Raw genomic sequence first — 7,500 nt, forward strand, 5'->3', positions numbered from 1 at the left:
AGAGAGAGAGAGAGAGAGAGAGAGAGAGAAAGTAAAGAAAAAAAGAGCGAGGGAGAGAACTAGTGAAATGGAGGGAGGAAAGAAAATATGCAGGGAGTTAGAGAGGGAGGGAGGGAGAGAAAAAGAGGGAGGGAGGTAAGGAAGAAAAGATGCTTGGAGGTAAAGAGGAAGGGAGAGAGAGAGAGAGAGAGAGAGAGAGAGAGAGAGAGAGAGAGAGAGAGAGAGAGAGAGAGAGAGAGAAAGATTGACATGGAGGATTAAAGACAGACAGATAGGCAGAGAGATATATAGACAGAAAAAATAAATATAAAAGAAGAGAAACTGAAATGAGAGGAAAGAAAGAGAGAGAGAACAGAGAGAAAAAGAGAAGGATTAAAGACAGACACACACTAATAGAGACAGACAGACAGGCAGAGAGATAAATAGACAGAAAAATAAATAAAAGAAAAGAGAAAGTGAAATATGAGGAAAGAAAGAAAGAGAAAGAGAAAAGAGAGAAAGGGAAGCAAGAGAGGACATATGCAAGAAAAGGAAGGAAAGAAGGAAGGAAAAATATGCAAAAAGAGAAAAAAGGAAGAAATAAATAAATAGAATCAGACCAAAAGGGAATTAGAAGAAGGGAAGAAGGGAGGAAGAGGATTACAGATGGAGTTCCCAGTTGATGGTGATGATGATGGTGGTGGTGAAGGAAGGGAGGTGATGGAGAGAGTGATTGATAGAGGGAAGAGAGAGAGAGAGAGAGAGAGAGAGAGAGAGAGAGAGAGAGAGAGAGAGAGAGAGAGAGAGAGAGAGAGAGAGAGAGAGAGAGAGAGGAAGAAGAGGAAGAAGATTTGGAGGAGAGAGGGAGGGAAAGGAGAGAAAAGATGAAGAAAGGAAGAAGAAAAAGTTGGGAAGGAAAGGAGGAAGAAAAGAGAGAAGAGAAAGAAGAAAAAAATAATATCGAGATGTGAATAAGTGGTATGCATAGAGAGAGAGAGAGAGAGAGAGAGAGAGAGAGAGAGAGAGAGAGAGAGAGAGAGAGAGAGAGAAACCTTCAATAAATCATATGGCAAAGAATAGTCAAGATAAGGAAGGAGAATAAAAAGGGAGGATGGGAGGAGGGAGGAAAAAAGGAGGAGGAGGAGGAGGAGGAGGCGTGGCAGGAAGAACAGGAGGGGAATATCAGAAGAGGATTTAAGAGAGAGAGAGAGAGAGAGAGAGAGAGAGAGAGAGAGAGAGAGAGAGAGAGAGAGAGAGAGAGAGAAGAGGGTGTGAGGGGTTTATTAGAAGGGGAGAATTGTAAATGAGGATAAGGAGGAAGGGAAAGGAAGGGAAGGGAAGGGAAGGAAAGGGGAAGGGAAGGAGGGGAGAAAGGGAGAAGAGAGATGGTAGGCCAGTGAGTCAGTTAGTCAGCCAGTCAGTCAGTCAGCCAGTCAGTCAGCCAGTCAGTCAGTCAGTCAGTCAGCCAATCAGTCAGTCAGTCAGTCAGTCAGTCAGTCAGTCAGTCAGCCAATCAGTCAGTCAGTCAGTCAGTCAGTTAGTCAGTCATCTAGACTCTAGGAAGTAAGAAAGAAAGAAGGAAGGAAGGAAAGGAAAGGAAAGAATGAATGAATGAAGGAAGGAAGGAAGGAAGGAAGGAAAGAAAGAAAGGAAGAAAAGGAAGGAAGATAAATAGGTAAAAGAAATAATGAAGGAAGAAAGAAGGAAAGCAAAGAAGGAAAAATCAACTATAAGAAAGAAAAGAAAGGAAGAAATTAGAAAAGAAAGAAAATATCAATAAATAAAACTAGATAAAAGAAAGGAATGAGAAAAAGAGAAAAGAAAAGGAAAAAGAAAGAAAGGAAGGAAGGAAGGAAAAAAGGAGAGGAACAAAGAAGCTAAAATAGTGAATAGCCAGAGAGAGAGAGAGAGAGAGAGAGAGAGAGAGAGAGAGAGAGAGAGAGAGAGAGAGAGAGTAATAATATGCAAGTGCCGAGGCCCCTGACAGCTTGGCATATTATTAACAATCTTGCTGTCCCATCACTAGGAAGGGAAGGGAAGGGAAGAGAGGGAAGGGAAAAGAAAGGGGAGTGAAAGGAAAGGGAAGCTATGGGGAAGAAAAGGGAAGGGAGGAGAAGGGAAAGGAAGGGAGGGAAAAGAAAGGGGAGGGAAGGATAGGAAGGGAAACTGAAAAGGAAGGATAGGATAGGGAAGGGAAGAAAAGGGAAGGAAAGGAAAGGGAAGGGAGGGGAAGGGAAGGGAAGGGAAGGAAACTGAAAGGAAAGGATAGGATAGGGAAGGGAAGGAAAGGAAAGGAAAGGGAAGGGAGGGGAAGGGAAGGGAAGGAAAGGAAAGGGAAGGGAAGGAAGGGGAAAGATATAATTATGTGAAAAGAAGGGAAATGGGAGGGATAGAATTGAGAAGGGAAGGAGGATGATGAAGGGGAGTGAAGGGAAAGGAAGTTATGAGAAAGGGAAGGAGAAGAGGAGATAGATAGATGGAAGGGAAGGAAAGGATAAATTAGGAAAAGATGAAAGGAAAGGCAAGGAAGAGAAAGAAAGGGAAGAAGAAGGACAAGAAAAGGGAATAATAGGTTGAGAATAAGAAAAGATAAAGAAAGGGAAATAAAATAAAATAACATGAAATAGAAAAAGAAAAGAAAACAAGAGAAAGGTTATGAAAAGGGGGAAGAAAGGGAGGGTTAAAAGAAAGGGGAAGAGGAAGAAGGGAGGAGAAGGGGGGGTGGGGAAGGGAAGCAGATGGCACTAAGAGGGCGGAAGGTGTCAATGAAGGAGAGAAGAAGGGGAAGAGGAAGAAGGGGGGGAGGGAAGAGGGTTAAGATAATGTTGAATGGGACAGTTTAGAAGAAGGAAGAGGAGGAGGAGAAGGAAGAAGAAGAAGAAGAAGAAGAAGAAGAAGAAGAAGAAGAAGAAGAAGAAGATGAAGAAGAGAGGAAGGGAAGAGAAGGATAGGAATGTTGTTTATCTTCTGGTTAAGTAAGGGAGGAGGAAGAAGAAGAAGAAGAAGAAGAAGAAAAAGAAAAAGAAAAATGGAGGAAATATAGAAGGAAAAAATGTGGAAGCGAGCTAATAAGGAGGAAGAGGAGGAAGAAGAAGAGGAAGAGGAAGAGGAGGAGGAGGATAATATTAAGGAAGAAAAAAATATGTTAAGGAGCTTTTAATAAGAGAGACATGGAGGAAAAAATGGCGAGAGGAGAGAAAATTTTAGAGGAGGAGGAGGAGGAGGAGGAGGAAGCTGATAAGAAAAAGAGGAAATGGAGAGAAGGGAGAGAACAAGAGAGGGAGGAAAAAGGGGGAAAAAACGATTAGGTATTGACCGGAGAGAGAGAGAGAGAGAGAGAGAGAGAGAGAGAGAGAGAGAGAGAGAGAGAGAGAGAGAGAGAATTACATTTTTCTTACTTATTCAAATGTAATGCAGGAGGGAATTCGAGGAGGAGAAGAAGAAGAAGAAGAAGAAGAAGAAGAAAGATATTGGTAGTATTAGTAGTAGTTGTAGTAGTAGTAGTAGTAGTAGTAGTAGTAGGAGGAGGAGGAAGAAGAAGAGGAGGAGGAGGAAATGTCTTAATAACGCAATAAGAGTCTTGTGTTGTGTGAGGGAGATGATGGTAGAGGGAGGGAGAGGAAGGGAGAGAAGGGAGGAAGGTAGAGAGAGAGAGACTAAGGGCGTGGCTTGATGCTAGGAAAGGGAGAAAGGGAGGGTGTGAGAAAATGAGGGAGGGAGAAAGGGTAAGGGAGAGGCAGGAAGGGAGGGAGGTAGGGAGAGAAATGGTGACGATTCATGATCCAGAGTAATGCATTAGGAATCTACTATGTCATCAATCTCTCCCTCCTTTCCCTCCTTTCCTCCATTCTCTCTCCCTTACCTCCAGTTGTTTCTTCTTTCGTTCCCTATCTCTTATTTCTCTCCCTTTCCTCTCCCTTTCTCCTTCCCTTCAGTTGTTTCCCTCTTTCTTCATTTCTCCTGTTTTTTATCCTCTCCCTTTCCTTCTTCCTTCCTACAGTTGGTTTCTCTTTTCTTCCAGTCCCTCTCTCCTGTTTTCCTTCACTCATTTCCTTTATTAGTGTTGTTTTCCATCAAGTTCATTTTAAAACCCGGTAGCTGCGGGGATCATGTTTCTTAAAGGCCCCTCTAAGCGAGTAAAATGAGAAAAAATCATCACTCACACAAACCATCTCATAATATATACATCAACGCATTTGTGATGAGTTTATGCATCAGCTATTTTTGGGGGTTTATATCATGGCAGAAGTTTGGCCCGTCGCTGGTACATGGTAAAGCCTTAAATTTGGCCTGTCGCTGGTACACGGTAAAGCCAAGTTATCCAAAGCCAGCAACGGTTTGACCTCATTTAGAATACGCAGTGCAGTGTTTTTCTCCTTATAGTAACTAACATATATTCACTCCTTTCCCTTCTTCTCCCTTCCTCCCCTTACTCAATTTGTCTTTCCAATTTGCCTCCCTTCCCCCTCCTTCATTTCCTCCTTCCTTCCTTCTTTCCTTCGTCTCCCTCTTTCACTTACCCTTCCCTCTCTTCCTTCCTCCTCTATCTGTCTGTCCATTTGCCTCCCTCCTTCCCTCCTTCATTTCCTCCTTCCTTCCTTCCTTCATCCTTTCCTTCGTCTCCCTCACACCTTCCTTACGTCGTTATTGCCTCCTCCTCCTCCTCTTCTTCGTCCTCCTCCTCCTCCTCCTCCTCCTCCTCCTCCACACTTATTACCTTCTCAGAGTTCATATTTTCCGCCTCGCTCGTCTTTGTTACATAGTTTTTTTTCTCTTTCATATTAACTTCCTTCCTCCCTTCCTTTCTTCCTTCATTTTCCTTTTTCCTTCTTTCTTTTTCTTTCCTTCTTTTTATAATCGTCTTAGCTTTCTTTTCCTGCGTCTCTCTCTCTCTCTTGAAGGCTGTTTCTTTCTGTATTTCCCTTCCTTTTCATTCCTTTCTCTTCTCTTCTTTCTCCTCTTTCTTTTCTCTCCTCATCTTTTTCTCTACATTTCTTTTCCTCTTTCCTCTTAATTTCTTTCTATTTTCATCCTCTTCCTCTTCTTCTTTCTTCTCCTCTTCGTTATCCTTTCTTTCCTCTCCTTTCTCTAATTCGTCTTATTACTGTTTCCCTTCGTAATTCTCTCTCTCTCTCTCTCTCAGTTATTTATCTTCATCTCTTCGCCTTCCTTCTCCCTTTTTCACATTAGTATCATCCTCTTCCTCCTCCTCCTCTTCCTCCTCCTCCTCCTCCTCCTCCTCCTCCTCCTCCTCTAAATCCCTAAGGTCACACTCTAAAGCCTTCGATTCTATTTGTCTGTCGAACTAGCGACTGATGGAAGAGGAGGAGGAGGAGGAGGAGGAAATGGTATTGTAGATGGGGGAGAGTCAAGGTAGAAGAAGGGAGGATGAAGGAATGAAGGAAGAAAGTGAGGGAGGGAAGGAAAAAAAAAAGAAATAGGAGGGAGAAAGGGAGGGAAAGGAGGGAAGGAAAAAATAGGGAGAGAAGAGGAAGAAGAAGAGATGATGATAGCGTTAAGGGGAGAATAATGATGATGATGATGATGATGGGGAGGAGGAGGAGGAGGAGGAGGAGGGGGGTATTGATGGAAAGAGAATGGAAAATAAAAGGAAAAACCGAGCTCTCTCTCTCTCTCTCTCTCTCTCTCTCTCTCTCTCTCTCTCTCTCTCTCTCTCAAAAGACTTTTGAGAGGAAGGAAGGAAGGAAGGAAAGGAGAGGAGGGAGAGAGGGTCAAAGGGAGACAAAAGGGAGGGAAGGGAGGAAAGGAGGAAAGATGCATTAAAGAAGATAGGAGGAGGAGGAGGAGAAGGAAGAGGAAAGCTGGAAAAGAAGAAGGAGGAGGAGGAAGAAGGAAAAGAGGAAGGGAGGAAGATTAGAGAAAAGGGCAATTGTGAAGAGAGAGAGAGAGAGAGAGAGAGAGAGAGAGAGAGAGAGAGAGAGAGAGAGAGAGAGAGAGAGAGAGAGAGAATATTTTTTTTCCCTGTTACACGCTCTAATTCCTTCCCGTCACGACTGTTCCTTTTTTTTTCCTTCCTTTCATCTCCTCATTTTTATTCCTACCACATCCTCCTCCTCCTCCTCCTCCTCGATTTGTTTTTCCTCCCCCCTCTTCCTCCTCCCCTTCTTATCAATTTGTCTCTCCCCTCCTTCTCCTCTTCCTCCTCTTCTTTCTCCATTTTTCTTCCTTCCCTTCCTTTCTCTCTGTATCTCTATCTATTTCTATGTATATTTACCTCTAATCAATTTATCACTCTTCCCTTTTCCTCCTCTTCAATCTTCATCCCTCCTCCCTTTCCCTCTCTTTATCTCTATTTGCCTATCTATCTAAATATCTATCTTTCACACACTCCATTCCCTTCCTCACATTCTCTCCTCCCACTCTCTCCCCCCTTTCCTCCTCTCCCTCTTCCCCTCCTCCTTCCCTTCACCTGTATCTCTCCCCCTCCCCCATAACACCTGTGACTAATTAACCTTCTTATTTGCAGGTATGTGAGTGTCTGATGACGTCAAGGCGGCCAGCGGTGAGTCATTCGTAACCTTAAGTCTGTTCAGGGCGAAGGAACGGGACGGAGTGAGGGAACTTGTGATTACTCGTATGGATGTGAGGCTGTAGTAATAGTAGTAGTAGTAGTAGTAGTAGTAGTAATGGTCGGTTATGTACTATAGTTTGTCATGATCATTAGTCCATTTTTTGCGGTGGTTCTCGTAATAGGGAAGTGGCTGGTTGGCCGCGGGGGGTTGTGTTGGCTGTGTGACGCCACCTCGGAGGAAATAGCCCATTACCGCAATCACCGTCACCTGCTTCTGTCCCTCCCTCCCCCCCTGACTCCCTGACCCTCCACCACCACCAGCACTATTTAACTCCATCACTTATCGCCTCTCTTACTTCTCAACACTACCACCATCTCCACCACCACCACCACTAATACAATCTCACCGCTGCCACCAATGTAATGTTACCACTGCCACCATTGTTGTTATCCCAATCCTGCCACCAATGTAATCCCACCTTGAATAAGCACCTCCACTCAACACCACTAACACCACCACCACCTTAAACATTTAACACCGTCAGTTTGGCACTCATCACCCCTACTCCTTCCCACCATTACCACCATCACCCTCAACACCACCTCCACCACAATATACAATATAAAAAGGATGTTCTCATAGTTACGTGGACATTCACCCCACCTGTGTGTATGTGTGTGTGTGTGTGTGTGTGTGTGTGTGTGTGTGTGTGTGTGTGTGTGAACTGCATCTGGTTACGGTTGGTCTTGTTATATAAGGTTATTATTGCTTAGTTAGGCAGCCGAGGGTCGTTGGCATGGAGGAGGACGAGGACGAGGACGAGGACACGGCAGCCTCGACGTTAAGTGGATTAATCTACTGAGCGGCCGAAAGGAGTTGAATCCCTTACCTCGGATTGCCCTCTCCTCCTCCTCCTCTGTCCCTCTTCCCTCCCTCCCTCTGTTGCCATTGAAAAGGAGAGGAAAGCTGCGAAAAGGGGAGACGCAGG

The sequence above is a fragment of the Eriocheir sinensis genome, chromosome 34 (genome assembly GCF_024679095.1).
Source record: "Eriocheir sinensis breed Jianghai 21 chromosome 34, ASM2467909v1, whole genome shotgun sequence".
Lineage (NCBI taxonomy): Eukaryota > Metazoa > Arthropoda > Malacostraca > Decapoda > Varunidae > Eriocheir > Eriocheir sinensis.